Raw genomic sequence first — 16,032 nt, forward strand, 5'->3', positions numbered from 1 at the left:
CGGTCAGCAATTGTGAACTGACTTGTTAAACTAAAAGCAAAGAAACGACCAGTTTGCCACATGCACACAAAACGGCAATGCTTTCAGAATGTACAAGAGCGTGCGGTTATATTAGATTGACTATACCATCTCAAACTTTGGAGGGCAGAAGGAAAATTCTTTGTGGTATCAATTTCAGAATACTTGGCAGTCACTATGGGAGCATTTGGGGGGTCAGTCTCTCATGAATGAAACCTACTGGTGAGCTAAGACTGTTTAGAAAGAAAGAGTAGGGGACCTACCCGTGGGTCTGACCTACTGGATTTGAAGTGTGTTTGTTCAAGTATCCTTCAAAATAATTTAAGAAATGCCATCCTTTTCTTAACTGTTATCAGATTGTTTAGCACTCCTGGCAGGAGTTAAATTGCAGCTGTTCAGTTCCTTATGTGTTATTTATGTGCTCTATGTGCCCATTGTCAAATCTCAGAGTGGTTTTTGGTATGATCTGTCGTGATGTGAAAACCCGGGTCAGATTACTTCTGTCACAAAGGAAGTGTCACTGGATAGAATCCTCTCGCTGACACCTAATTAGTCAACATAAAATAAGGTGTGGGGACCGCCCAGTGTCTGTCCCTGAATAAGATGAAGTACAACATATTCTGGTTTCCTCTAGAGATATTCCTGTCCCACCCCTACTCAGGGGAAGACTCCTCTGTTATGAATGTGTCCTTTTGTGGCCTGGAGGTTTCTGCAACACCAGACTTCATCCATCAACAACTGTTGTCTTTCTGTTTCTTCTCTACGTTTCTCATGTGTATGTGAGTGTGTTTCCACACCCACACACAGAGACACATATACACACAAACACACAGAGACATACACACATGTACACACATACACACATGCAATAATACATACATATACAACACACACATACATGCATGTACACACACAGACACACACATGCACACACTCACACATATGCATACACATGCACACACACACATGTGGAGGCCAGAAGTCAACACTGTATGCATTTCTCAATTACTTTTCCATCTTATTTTATGACAAAAAAATTTCTGATTTCTAACTAAATTTAGAGGCTGCCAATTAGCTGGATTGACTGGCTAACCAGCAAAGTCACATGGTTCTCACACCCCTGTCTCCCAAGTGCTAGGGTTACACGTCCCCACTACTGCACCTGGCTTTTATGTGGCACTTAGGATCTGAACTCAGGTCCTTCCTGGTGGGAGCAAGCACTTCACGGGTGAGCCATTTCCCCCGCTTCCTAGCAAACATTTTATGTCTGTACTTTACAAAAGTATTCTGATTTTTAAGGAAAGCAACTTGGGCTTATATAAGAAGATCAGAAGAGTATCTCTCTGAAGTTTACGTGTTTTAGATGGAGTTCCTGAAACTTCTGCCCCTTCTGCTGGGCTTTGTCTTTCTCTTATCTTCAAACACAGAGCAGTGTTTCACTGCTAGCATCAAGGATTAGCCATTCAGTTGGATTAGAAAGCAGACCTAAAGCTAGGATTGAATGCAGTAGAGATGAGAAAGAAATGCCAGGATTGAGCACAGCAGTGATGAAAATGCCCCTAGGAGGCTATGAAATTGAGATAATACAACACAGTCAATGAGATCAATCTGCCTGATGTCTCAGATTATTCCTCCAGTGGACCTCCTGCTGCAATAAATCTTGTTCTTGGGTTAAATGTACTTTTCAATACATTATTAAACACATGAGAAAGTTCAAGGGCATCTACATGCTTCCCCTAGCCTCCTCAAATCCAAATACAGAACAGAAAGTAGGATCCTAAAACCTGTAAAGATCACACACTGAAGCTTAGAAAAAGAGGCCAGGCCCTAGACTCCAAGTGCCCTCCCTGCAGTGAACCTGAACAGTGGTTTTACGTGGTTGAAGGTCAGGAGAAGCCATCAATGCCCGATAGAAGCTAATGTAAATTCACCTGGAAAAATGCTCTCAGAGTTCTCACCATGTTCAAACAAATGTGGTTTCATAAAGCAAGCCCTTCCGTGCTCTGGACATTGACAATGATCATCTTTAGCAACAGACGGCAAACAAAATAATCACCCATACAAATGCCTGAGAACTTAGAACATTGTCAGGTATGCTAAGTTACAAAACATGAATTCATTGTAGCAAAACATGATGAGTCAATAAAGAATTAAAAATAAACAAAATTGGAAAGAAGTAGATCTTTTAGAAATGCATGGAATGATTGTTGAGGTGGACTGTGTCAGAGTAGACACAGCTGACGAGAGAATTGGTGAACTGGAAAGAAAAGCAAGGATTTTTCCCGATACGAAATTAAACCTTAAAGTATGGCTGTGGGACTGCACAATAGACATGAATATTTATGTGTCTTAATAATTCATGAGCAGTATCATCTGTGTACTGGGAAGTGGTTGGAGAGATTACACCTAGGGGTTGATAGTTGGTATCACAGATACGCCACGCCTGGGAGAGCAGTGACTCTAAGAGGTGAAAAACATCAAATGCTTGAAGGAAGCAGCTTATTGTAGGAAGAATTTTTTTCTGCTTCATGATTTGAGGAAGTACAGTCAATCATGGTAATAAAGCATGGTGATAGGATGGGCAGCAGGACCAGATTATGGGTGGTGCTGCTGGAACTGAGGCAACCGGTGACTTTATGGGCAAATCAGGAAGCAGAGAGCTAAGGCTGAAAATTGGGGGACTATGCCTCATATATCTCAAAGCCTGTCCCAAGCAACCCATTTCCCCAGTGAGACTTCCCGAAGATGTCACAGCTTTCTCAGGCACTGTCTTAGTGAGGGTTTCTATTGCTGTGAAGAGACACCATGACCACAGCAAATCTTGCAAAGGAAAACATTTAATTGGGTGGCTTACAGTTCAGAGGTTCAGTCCATCATCCTCATGGTGGGACATGGTGGTTGTTCAGGCAGATATGCTGTAAGAGGGGTGGCTGAAGAGTTCTGCATCTTGTAGAGGAAACAGGAAGTGAACTGAGACACTGGATGTGGCTTGAGCATTGAGACCTCACAGTGTATCCCATCCCCACAGTGACATACTTCTTCCAATAAGGCCATACTTACTCTAACAAGGCCACACCTCCCAATAGTGCCACTCCGTAGGAGCTTATGGAGGCCAATTGCATTCGAACTACCACATTCCACTCTCTGACCCCTATAAGCTTGCAGTAATATCATAATCCAATATGGGTTTGGTCCAACTTCAAAAGTTTCCACTGTCTTTCCCAGCCTCAACAATGTTTTAAAGTTCAAAGTCTCTTCTGAGACCCATGCAATCTATTAACTGTAATCTCCCATAAAGTCAAAATGAAAAAAGCAGATCATATACTTCCAACATAGGATATACATGACTGATCCAAAACAGGGAATGGAGCACAGTGAGGCAATGCTGGACCAAAGCAAGACCAAAAACCATCTGGGCAAACTCTAAACTCTGCGTCTCCATGTCTGATGTCAAAACGCTCTTCAGATCTCCAATTCCTTTCAGATTTGTTGACTGTAGCACACTTTTTCTCTTGAGCTGGCTCCACTCCCTGTTATCAACTCTCCACGGCAGATATCCCAAGATCCTGGCATCTCCAACATCTTGGGGTCTCCAAGATGATCCAGGCTTCAACTTCATAGTGTCCAGAATTGGTAGCACTGTTTGGGGGAAGCTTGGGTGTCACTGTGTTGGAGGAGGTATTCTAAAGACTAATACCATTTTAAATTATCTTTCTGCTTCCTTCTTGTGGTCTAAGATGTGAGCTCTCAGCTTCCAGCTCTAGCCGTCATGCCTCCACTCTGCCACCCTAGAGTCTTGTCCTTCTGCAACTCCAAATAAGCTTTCCTCTATTAGCTGTGTGTTCATGATTTGTCCCCACAATAGAAAAGCAATGGATACAAACAGCAGCAGGATATAAGGACAGGTGAAGAATCCACATCTGATAAACATTAACAATACGAAAGTAAAAATGGAGCAAGCCACGCTCAAGCCACAGCATGACAATGTTAGCGTGAGGAGCCAGAGGAAAGAGAGCCTGCCTCCACAGGCTACTATGGAGAAGCTTTTTATTAAAGCATAATTGACAAGACCTCCTATCTCCAGTGGCTTGGAGCTGTTTATTACAGAAGTATTCCACCACCAAATAACTGCTTATAGATGTAGCTTCCAGCTAGACTCTCTCCATGTCCTGCCTGGATAAACGGTGATTACGTCTGTCTGAGATCAAGGGTGACGACTCTCTCTCAGCATCTCTGCTCATTTGGTTGCTCATCTTTTCACATCAACACTTCTGATATTTTGACTGCAAAGCTTTCTTTAAAGTCCGGAAATGACTTTTCTTCAGGGGGCTCAGCCACTGTCTCTGTCCAGCCATTTTCCACTTTCCACTTCTGCCCACCCCACAGCAGATGACCTCTTCTTTCCCTAGTAGTGACCACAAGGAGCTTCTGAGTCATTCTTGGCTCGGTCCCTGTAGTAGGAGCTGCGGGTTGCATTCTGCCACCCAGCTCCTGCCACCTGGTGTCAGAAGTGGGATTGATCGGGATATCAGAATTAGCCAGTAAGGGCTAAAACTAATGGGTCAAGCAGTGTTTAAATGAATACAGTTTGGCGCCCAATGTGGGGCTCGAACCCACAACCCTGAGATTAAGAGTCTCATCCTCTACCGACTGAGCTAGCCGGGCTACGCGCTTGAGTCGGGAGCAAAATAGCCCGACGTTGGACACCAAAATGTAGAGGCCATTCTGTTGTAATAGGAGTGGCGGGGCTGAGTCCCCAGCACCCCGGCTGCCTAGCTAGTTTATGCCCCGAAATAACAACACACAAACTGTATTCATTTAAACACTGCTTGGCCCATTAGCTTTAGCCCTTACTGGCTAATTCTGATATCCCGATCAACCCATCTCTAATAAACTGTGTAGCACCGGTCTTACCGGGAAAGATTCAACATGTCTGACCTGGCGGCTTGCTTCATCGTGTGCATCTGCCTCAGAGAGCAGAGCTATCACGTCTGCCCGGGAGAGCATGGCGTGTCTGAGCTCACTTCCTTTTCCTCCCAGCATTCTGTTCTGTTTACTCCACCCACCTATGTTCTAACCAATAAAATGGGCCAAGGCAGTTTCTTTATTTTTTAACCAATGACCTTCCTCCATCAGGTCCCTATTTGGGGATAATGTCTGTTCTTCTTGGCTTCCATCACCTTCCCCTAGCTGTGCCTAACAATCTGAAGAGAGTGACTGGAGAGCCCACCTATGCGCCTCTAAGAATGAGTAGGGAGTCTTAGACCATTTTTCATGGGTGCTGGTAATTGAACTCCCACCCTCCACAAGGTCAGCAAGGGCTGTTAACCTCTGAGCCATGTTTCTAGCCCCAGAATGCTGTTCTAATTTATAATTTTTTTCAACCTTTTGAAGAAGTTTGCCCAGTGTCTTCCAGGTCCAGTGTTTGGGGGAGATGAAATGATGATATTCCATGTCTTGATCTCTTTGTATGCAATCCGGTCTTTTATTGCCACCTACTTTACAGTCTGTTTCCCTTCTGCTCTGTATTGGGAGTCTTCAGTTTTGGCTTTCAAGACAGTCCCGCTCTTGCTCAGGCTGGCCTCAAACTCATGGCAATCCTCCTGGCTCAGCATCCTAGTAGGATTACAAAGTATGAGCCCTCACACCCCGCCATTCTTCTCTATGTTTTGAAATTTCATAATTATTGTGCTTTGGTCTGATTCCTCTCATTGTGTGGCACTCAACGGGACTTTTCAATCTCCAAGTTCATGTCTTCCACTTTGGAAATTCCTGGAATTTCTTCCTCAATCACACTGTTATTGAACCAATTGTCTAAGTCAGTTTCCATCTTATTTGAGCTGTCAAGGATTTTAAGATACCTTTGATCTTTTGATTCTCCTGTCTGAGCAGCTCGTTTCTTCCTCCACCCATATGTGCACTGCTAATTTCATCTAGGGATCTAACATCCTACTTTCCCTTTCTCTATTTACTGTCTAGACTAGGAGCTCACCTAGTCTCATAGTTCCCAACGCTACATAAATTCTGCTATGTTCTTTCCCTCCCAGGCTATATTTTCAACTCCAGGGCTGAATATCAATTTGGTTACCCAATGGGCACACCAAATTCAACACTAGCATTCCTAATCTCCTCGTTGCTCCAGTCTGTGGATCCTATAATCGTTCCCATCTCAATTGTTCTGTTACTGAATTCGAAATCCTTGAAGTCTTCCCTGGCTTGGTTGAAACTACCTCCAGATGATGACAGACCAGCTCGCAAATGCAGGAATCCTTTCTCACCCACCATGGTCCCTACATCGTGTGTCTCCCGAGTGTCAGTCAGTCTTTAGGTTTCTGCCTCCCTTTTGCTGGCCCTTGTTCTGCAGTCTGATCTGTGGTACTATCACCTACAGATCACATTTCTTTGCCAATTAGTTCTATGACATCTCCTGTATTAATCAGATATTCTAGAGGAATAAAACCAAAACAATGAGTTTATATTAAAAGAGGAATTATTAAATTGGCTGGCACAGTATAGTCTAGACAGTGCATCACTGGTATCTTCACACTGGAGAGGCTAAAAACCAGGCTAGAAGACATAGCCGTCCCAATCTTGTGCTGAAGAACTGGAGGATTCCTGGAGAGTCACATTGGCTTCTGGGAAGTCCTTCTATCTAGGCCATAGTCAGAAGGTGCCATTCACACTTAGAATTAATCCAATTAAGAAAAGCTCTCCCTTATAGATGTGACAGAGGCTTGTCTCATAGTTGATTCCTGTGGTGGTTTAAATAAAAGAAACATACTTTCCATGGGCTCAGGTATTTGAACACTTGATCCTGAGTGAGCAGTGCTGTTTGGAAAAGTTGTGGAACCTTTAGGAGGTGGAGCCTGAAGGTTGGAGGATGTGTCATGGGACATCAGGGGCAGGCTTCGAGGGCTGGTGGCTTCAGTTCACTCCCAGGTCACGCTGTTTGCTTCCCTGTGTGTAGCTGAGATGTGATCTCTATGTTCCATGATTCAGCCGTCTGCTGCAGGCCTTCCTCCCCATCATGGACTTTTCCCCTGAAAAAGCCAAAATATACTCTTCTTTAAGTTGCTTTTAGCCATGGGACTTTGTCACAGCAGCAGAAATGTAGCTGACAAAAATCACATATTCAGGCTGATATCCAAGATTGGCCATCCCAGGAGCACTGAAATGGACTGCAGGAGGCTGGAGGAGGGAGAACAGAGCTTACCTCTTCCCGTTGCTACCCACTGGCTTCCTGTTTGTGGGGTCCTCCAAGCGTATCACCGGCAGTCATTCCTTCCCAGTGCAGTAGCAAAATCCAACCGGCAATTTTCCCAAATGTGTTAGAACTGATCAACATCAGATCAGTATTCTTATTCCCATCTTTTAATAACTTGACATTTTAAAATCCACAGCAGCTCAGTCTAAGACATTAGACCCTTTGCATGCGCACTACATAGAATTAGCCAGTCCTTGGCCATCCCAGACTCTTACCCTCCATTTTTGCATGTATGTATACATGCATCTTCACAAGTACTTAGAAGCATGGTATGTGGGCCACAAAGTTCACACCAATTGTCTTCCTTGATTCGTCTTGACTTATTTTACTTTATGTATTGAGGCCGTGTCTCACTGAATCTTGCAGATTCTGTCTACTCGCACTGGGAACCCTATCTTGAGGGCTGGCATTGCCAGGGGCTGGCATACTGAGTGCCTTTTATGTGAGTCCCAGGGATCCAAATTCAGGACCTCACGCCTGTATGGCAGGCATCTGCCTGCCCTAGGGCCCTCCTTATTCTTTTCAGGTGATTTCTTTTCACAAGCGCTGTTGTTTATTGGCTTTTCTTGCCCTGGATTTTTTTTTTAATTTATTTATTTATTAAAGATTTCTGCCTTCTCCCCGCCACCGCCTCCCATTTCCCTCCCCCTCCCTCATTAGCCCAAAGAGCAGTCAGGGTTCCCTGACCTGTGGGAAGTCCAAGGACCACCCACCCCCATCCAGGTCTAGTAAAGTGAGCATCCAAACTGCCTAGGCTCCCACAAAGTCAGTACGTGCAATAGGATCAAAAACCCACTGCCATTGTTCTTGAGTTCTCAGTAGTCCTCATTGTCCACTATGTTCAGCGAGACCGGTTTTAACCCAGGCTTTTTCAGACCCAGGCCAGCTGGCCTTGGAAAGTTCCCAATAAAACATCCCCATTGTCTCAGTGTATGGGTACACCCCTCGCAGTCCTGAGTTCCTTGCTAGTGCTCTCTCTCCTTATGCTCCTGATTTGGACCTTGAGATTTCAGTCAGGTGCTCCAATGTGGGTCTCTGTCTCTGTCTCCTTTCATCGCCTGATGAAGGTTAACATTCAGGAGGATGCCTATATGTTTTTCTTTGGGTTCATCTTATTTAGCTTTTCTAGGATTGCGAATTATAGGCTCAATGTCCTTTATTTATTTGCCCTGGATTTTTATTTCTGCCTCCTCTGATGCCCAGGGGAGGAAATCCATACTGATTACTCTGAGAGTGAAGATGGCAGTGGGAGGCTGAAGGAGATACCGTTAGAATAGTAAGTTAGGCTTTCCCATGGGGCTGAAGGAAAGTCCTCAGGATCAAGTGTTCAAATACCTGAGTCCATGGCGAGCATGTTTCTTTTATAAACCACCACAGGAATCAACTATGAGACAAGTCTCTGGCACATCTGTAAGGGAGAGCTTTTCTTAATTGGATTAATTCTAAGTGTGAATGGCAACTTCTGACTATGGCCTAGATAGAAGGACTTCCTGTCATAGGTTAGATATTAAAATACTTTTCTCTGGTGACTTCCAGAAATTTACCTACTCAGATTATAGAATGACTATCTCAGAAGCATCGTTTGGGATACTGGGGATGAAAGGTAGTTCTTGGGTTGGGGTGCACATGCTGACATGTGTGCACATGCTGACATGTGAGTTATGGATTGAGTTTATGGCTCTATCATTGCGTTGCCACTGAGCAAACAAACATCCCCAGACCTGAGATATGTATATTTGTGGTTCTTGGAAGATGTCACACTGTCCTTTGGCAGTATATCTTAACGTGGAGACTCAGGGTCCCAAGAGGCCGTCATGTTTGCTGAGGACACGTATGGTGTACACCAATAACTGAGTTCCTGTAATCTTGCAAGTTTAGCAGATTTAGCCTGGGCTATATAGTGAAACCCTGTCCTCTTTCTGAAACCCCCTAAACAAACAAACAAACAACAACAACAACAAACCCTAAACAAAACAGCTTATTGTTGCAAAGAGAAGAAAAGCCGGGACTCTCTTCTTTACACTGGCCCCACCCCCACTGTTACAGACACCCTGTTGTTTCCAGTGCACACCTTGGCCACAGGAGCCCTCCCCTGGCGAGACCTGTGTTTTGGCTGTCCCTCTCCTCAAGATAATAACAAGTCCTCGGATAAACCAGTCTTTATGGATGCATTCTCGTGGTTGATGAGGAATCACGTTATATTCCTCTCCATGTTTTTGTATCTATCCAGAGATACCCATTGAAAACTTAGAGTTTTCATAAAATGGGCTAACTCTTCGTGTAGAGGAATTGCGAACATCTCGACTCTCTCTTAGGGCTGGAAACAGAGGGCTGAGGGCTGGGAAGGGATTTTAGGCAGAAGATTAGAATGGAATCTGTAGTGGTCTTTGCTCATCCTACTTTGACAGCTAGCTCTTCCCAGGACAAATCCTGCTACGATGAATGATGGCCTTTGGAAACTAATGAGAAACAGACCTGGCTCTCCCATGCCTTGAAGTGCCACAGAGGTCAGAGGTCAGAGGTCAATCACAGGTCTGCTGCTGGCCCTGACTGGAGGCTCTTTCAAGCTTGCCCCCCCCCCACACCTCTCTTTTTCCTTTGGGTCACCTCTCATGCCATAAACTCTGTGCAGCCAAGAGGCTTGTATCTCAAATATGCGGTGGGTAATACCTTGTGCCTGGTAGCATTGAATACCCAGGGGCACAGGCTTCCTAACGCGGCTTCTTATTGGACAGCAGTGTTTACTGCTGAAAGCTTTTGTGCTCTGTATAAGTTTCTGAGTGTCACCAGTCGAAGAGGTCATTATCAAATGGGTATTTGGTGGTAGAGACTCTGTGATTTGGAAGAAGGAAACCAGTATCTGTTCATACTCATGACTCGACTTCACCTGGTTTTGTGTTCTGGGAATATGTTCTTCCAGAGGCCCTCCATTTTTATCTGGCTTCCTTTGTTGATGTCTCCCTTATATGTAACCTTTATGTTGATGTTCACCAATGTGGCTTTTGAGACTCTCTCTCCCTGGCTTTCTGGCTTTCTCCTTCCCTCCTTCTTTCTTCCCTGCCTCCCTCCCTTCCTCTCTATAGCTCTACCTATCCTCTGTCGAGGTTAATTTTGACATCAGCTTGATTGGATGAAGAGATGCTGGGCACTGGCGAGGCATGCTTTTGGGTGTGTCTGTGAGGGTCTGACTTACACGTCCGAGAGTGTAAGCAGAGAAGTGTGAGTATGAGCCACACCATCTTGTGGACTGGAGTCCCAATCTGAAGCATGGGCCACACCCTTAGAGAAGACTGACTCTCCCTACCCCAGCAGCCAACAGCTGCCGATAGCTCCTCAGCTAGGGCTGAGGTCATATGTTCTCTTACAGCATAGTATTGTATTAAAATCCCAAGTCAGTAGTCTTCGTAGATCACCATATCTCCTAATGGAATTACAGCTCACCATCCCATCCTTTTCCCCTGTTTGTCTCAGACTCCAGCATCATTTGTCTATCTGATGGAGCTGCTCACGGAAGCCTCTGAGCACACATACACCATTTGTGTGTAGCATGCCTGTCACCAACAAGGGTTAGCCTTCCAAAGGTGTTGGGTCCATTCTCCGCATCCTTTTATTCTCAGGGTCCAATTGAGTGTTTGACACAGAGTAGGACTCCATCAAGTACCAGGGTGTTTGTTTTAACTAAATCACCATAAATAAATAAATTAAACACCTTACAAGACAACTGAAAATAAGGACAAGGGAATCACCGTGCCCTTCTTGAGACTATGGGAATTTCAACTGCAAGGAATGGGGGGTTGGGTCAGGAGGCACAATCCTAAACTGAGCCAGTGTAACCAGAATAGCACAGAAATCTGGGAATATGGAAAGCAGTGGTGATTCACCCCAAAGCCAAGTGTGTGGCTTTCCTAGCTAGCTGGTTCCAGGCTGGTCACCTTTGCTGTATCTTTTCTTTCTATGTGTTCTTTCCAATCTTGCTCCACAATGCAGAGCCCTGCAGGTGACCAAAAGTACACAAGAAAGACAGAAATCTGAAGGCTGAGATGAACAAAATCTCTTAGGAGGACAATCTAGGGTAAGGGATGACAAGCATCCTTGGAATTGGGGAGATGGAGGTGCAGTTTTTCTGTCATTGCAAGAAGAATCCTATTCTGTTCATGAATCCCAAGTCATCAGACAGCCTGCCCAATGGAGCAGAAGAGCCTTTCACAGTGTGGCAGACCTTAGGGATGAATGTTAGCTAGATACAAGGCAGGTTCAGGAGTTGGTACTGCAGCGTTCTCTGTAAGTCTAGATCTAAAAAACAAAACTTTTGAATATCTAAATGATTGGTACCTGCAGCCCCCAAAATAATGTGGACACCAATCTGAAGCCAAATGTGGTCTGGAAATGAGGTTTTATTTCTTTATGTTTATTTTTCTATTACCTAAAAAAAATAGAAAATTAACAAGCACCCCTGAAATCCTACAACCCAAGGAAAAGTGACTCAAATACCCACAGGAAAAGACATGAGTAAAAATGGCTTTCTAGAGGGACTGGAAGAAAAATTCAAAACATAAAAGGGGAGGGGCTCAGGAGCCCCACCTGAAATTGAGGAGCTTTCAAGAGTTGACAGATGCTAGAAAAGAAAGAATCAGTTTCCTTCAGGAGTGCGGTCAACCATGCTTCAGTAGTGGCCCACACCCATGCTGATATGGATAGCACAAACTGGATTCAGGGAATTATCAAAAGATAAAAAGGAGCTAGGGCGCTGGGAGTGGGGACTATGAGTGACGGTTGAGTCCCAGAGAAGTTAGGGGAAGAAATGGGGGATGTTTGATTATGTTCAAAATACATTGTATGTATATATGACATTCTCAAAGCATTAGTAAAAGTAATATGTTAAAATGGGGGAGCAAGCTGGCTGGTGGTGGCAGATGCCTTCAATCCCAGCACTCAGGAGGCAGAACTCTGTGAGTTCAGGACAGCCTGGTCTATAGGGTGAGTTCCAGGACAGCCAGGGCTACACAGAGAAACCCTGTCTCCAACAAACAAACAAAGAAAGGAAATCCAGTCTGCAGTGAATGCTGCAGAGAGCAAGCGCAGGCCGAGAGGCAACATCTTCTGTATTTCAACCTTGACAATGTAGACAGAAGCAAACAACACATAGAGATGAATGTTATTCCAAATCACATAAGGGAAAAGAAAAGATTTATCCTCCAGGCTTAGGTTTTCCGAAGAAGAATCAAGAAGTGGGGCTGGGGAGATGACTCTGAGGGCAAAATGCTTGCAGTGCCATCATGAGAACCCGGGGTTCAGGACTCATAAGAGCATGACAACTGGGATTCATACCCCCAGCACTCACAGGAAAGTCGGTGAGGTATATGCCTCTAACCGCAGAGCTGGGGAAGATGGGTAGATTCCTGGAACTTCCTGGTCAACCAATCTAGCCAAATCCATGAGATACCCTACATCTAAAGTCAAGAACAAAACCCGAGAAGGTGGACAGTGATAGAGGAAGATGGAAGACAGCAATGTCAAGCTCTAGCCTCCACAGGCATGCACACGTGAACACAGGTGCATAGAACACACAGACACGCACACTCACACACACACACACTCACACTCACACACACTCACACACAACTCACTCACACACACACGCACACGCACACTCTCACACACACACACTCACACACAACTCACACACACACGCACACTCACACACACACACACACACGCACACTCACACACACACCCTCATACACAGCTCACTCACACACACTCACACACACACTCTCTCTCACACACACACTCGGAGAAGGAAAGCTGTAGCAACAGGAAAGAATTAAAAACAAGCAACCATCAGATCACCAGGCCTAACTATTTTTTTTTTTAATAAAAAGAGTCTTAAGCACTAAAAACCCTACCAGAGTCAAAGCAACACCAGGCTAAAGCTGCCAGAAAGGACCCACTCTTAGAAACATTGTGACAACACTGTGAACAACAGAGATAGGAACAAAATTCTACAGTCGGAGAAGCAAAATTTGCTTATGAAGGAACAAGATGGCGGTGGCCTCGGCCTTCTGTGTATCCCAGTATTGCGGAACAGATGTCACAGGGGCACAGGTCTGATAGGCACCATCCTTTGCTCTACCTGACATGCACATGTAATTCAAGCACTCGAGGACATTTCTAAGACCCTTCTTCAATTATTTGATTATAAGTGGGTATTACACGCATGTCTATTACAGATGCGTGCTAGAGCTTAGAGCCAAATGCTCAAGAATAGAATCTTAGTGTGTGTAGCTTGGATCTGGAAACAATGTTGAAGTACAGATATGGAGGTTGTGGTACCTTGCTGCATGTTTTTAAACTGGTTGTGGGACTCGAAGGAGCCTTGCAATGTTGTGCCTGCTGATCTGACTGGCCTATTCCAGTCTCCCATGCTTTTACAATTGTGAAGACTGAGGTTCCAGCTCTGGCCTGTGCTCCTTGAACTGTTTGCCGCTCTGGGAAGAGGCCTTCCCCATCTCAGCCAACTTCTGCTATTGGCCAAAAGTCAACCCAAAGCCCTCCAGTTTCTGCTTCTGTGGTTCCATGACCTTCTTTCTGTGCTTGCTTCTCTAGACTTGCCATTATAAGGACACTGGCCAGGGCTACTCTAACCATGACCTAATGGTGACAATCTATACTGAACCCATTTCTGAGGTGGTATCTTGACGTTCACAATGTATGGTAACTTTGGGTAGACAGGGATAGGTATTGAATCCAGGTCAAGGAATGTATGGTAACTTTGGGTGAATGGTGATAAGTATTCAATCCAGGTAAAGGATTAATACTTCAAAAATGAGGAGCAAACTATAAAACTAAAAAGTTTTCAGATGCATACTTCCCCCCGAGGACAGTACTTACTGATTGTAGAAATGGCAAGAAAAAAATGATTTATATATGCCTCCAAATTTGTAAGTTTGTTCTAATCAGACAATCATGAAAAAAGGAAAAGCCACAAACAACCATTTATGAAAGAATAGTTGCCTTAGTGCTAACAGGAAGAAGGGCAGATGTCTCTTCTCTGTGAATATAGTATGTAGACATCCATGGAAATTATGGAAGGTTGGGAGGTGATTAGCTATAGCATTGGAAAGATCTGGAAGAGGTAAATACAGATGGCTCCTAAGATTAGCAAGTATTCAACTGCATTAATAATTAAATACTTTCACATCAAAACAGCATGTTCTCTATTTTTAACTGCCAGAGTAGCAAAAATAAAGCGAAAAGCTATGGATGCTCCCACAGTCTCCTGTGCCGCTCAACAATGGGGTGCAAATCACTGTGGTGCTCCGTGAAGGAAAAAAGAAAAGAATTAGCATGTATTGAGAACTTCTAAAGTGTTCCCACCCTGTGAGAGAAAATGCCTCTAATAAAATCAGTCATAAAGGATCAATCGGGAAATGTGTAATGCATAAAAGATCAGATGGCAAAAGGGACCGACCGCTGAACTGGGTGCCTCCTTCAATTTGTGTTAGGATGTTGAAGAGGAACCCAGGAAGGTTAGGCTACAGGGAAAGGCTCCGCTGAAAGGCCCTTCAGAGCCAGGGCGGGGATCCTGATGGAGAGAAATAGGAAGAACTCCAAAAGCCACACCGTATATGATCTGTAGCCGTCACCAGTCTGCAGAGTGAGGGAACTGCCTTCCACATCCGGGGCCCCCAATTCCTGATCTCTCCACATTTAGCTTAGTTCAGCATTCATGGCACTCAAATTCATATGAACCCATATCTCACTCACTGAACCCATATCCTATTGGCTGACCCGGCATCCTATAGACTGATTCTTCTTCCCACTGACTGCCCCTAAATCCCATTGATCAAGTCTGGGCCTCATTGACTGAGCCCTCATCACATTGACTGGACCTAGCCCGCTGGCTAAGTTGACATCGCGTTGACTGGCCATGCAGCAAAGCAGGGGCTCCGCTGTGGGGATGGGAAACCCAGTCTGTGTGTTTGTTACACCCCATATCTAAAACATAAAATCCATCCAGAGCCTTTAAATGACTCTGAACTGCTTTTCACTCGGGTTTTTGTTTGTTTGTTAGTTTTTCTTCATCACGAAACAATCCAGGTGTGGTGGCGCACACCTTTAATATCAGCACTAGTGAGACAGAAGCAAGTGGATCTCTGGGAGCTCCAGGCCAGCCAGGGCTACACAGTGAGACCTTATCAAAATAGAGATATATTTGTGTGTGATCTTAGTTAAAGAACAGATACAGGCAACAAGCACTCTTGAAAAATGTCCCGGTGGTTTAAAATGTGCTTATGGCCCATGGCATATTTTCCTTTCCTGAATTATATTTTTAATCTTTTCTAAAAGATCGTGAATTAATTTCATGATCTTCATTTTCCGTCAGAACAGGTGAGCAAGTGTTTGCTCAGTCAAAGCAGGAGTTAATGAAAATGAGCACGAGAAGACAATAAATACACGCGTGGCTTTGCGTTTGCTCTTTGGGACTTAGAGAGATATTTTTAAAAGAGTTGCTAACACCCGCCTCACTTTGGCTTTTCTGTGGCAGACACAAGCTGTAGCTCATGACAGGGAAGGTACAGGGAGCATACATAGCTATTTTAGTTCAAATTCAGAGCCCGTGTTTGTCTATGGTAATAGGTTAACACATGCACAGGTACATACATATATGAATATATATGTATAGTATAGTACATGCTTATATCGAATATTTTTTTTTTCTTTTGGTTTTTTGAGACAAGGTTTCTCTG

The 16,032-nt window shown here is 44.4% G+C and overlaps 1 protein-coding gene across 1 annotated transcript in view; it reads left to right on the top strand.

The window, feature by feature from the left end:
• Nucleotides 1-16,032, top strand: part of St8sia1 (ST8 alpha-N-acetyl-neuraminide alpha-2,8-sialyltransferase 1) — a 129,649-nt gene that overhangs the window by 92,637 nt on the left and 20,980 nt on the right. The gene's annotated exons all lie outside the window — the stretch shown is intronic.

This window comes from Alexandromys fortis, unplaced genomic scaffold (genome assembly GCF_014885135.2).
Source record: "Alexandromys fortis isolate MF-2015 unplaced genomic scaffold, M_Fortis_MF-2015_v1.1 scaffold_21, whole genome shotgun sequence".
Taxonomy (NCBI): domain Eukaryota; kingdom Metazoa; phylum Chordata; class Mammalia; order Rodentia; family Cricetidae; genus Alexandromys; species Alexandromys fortis.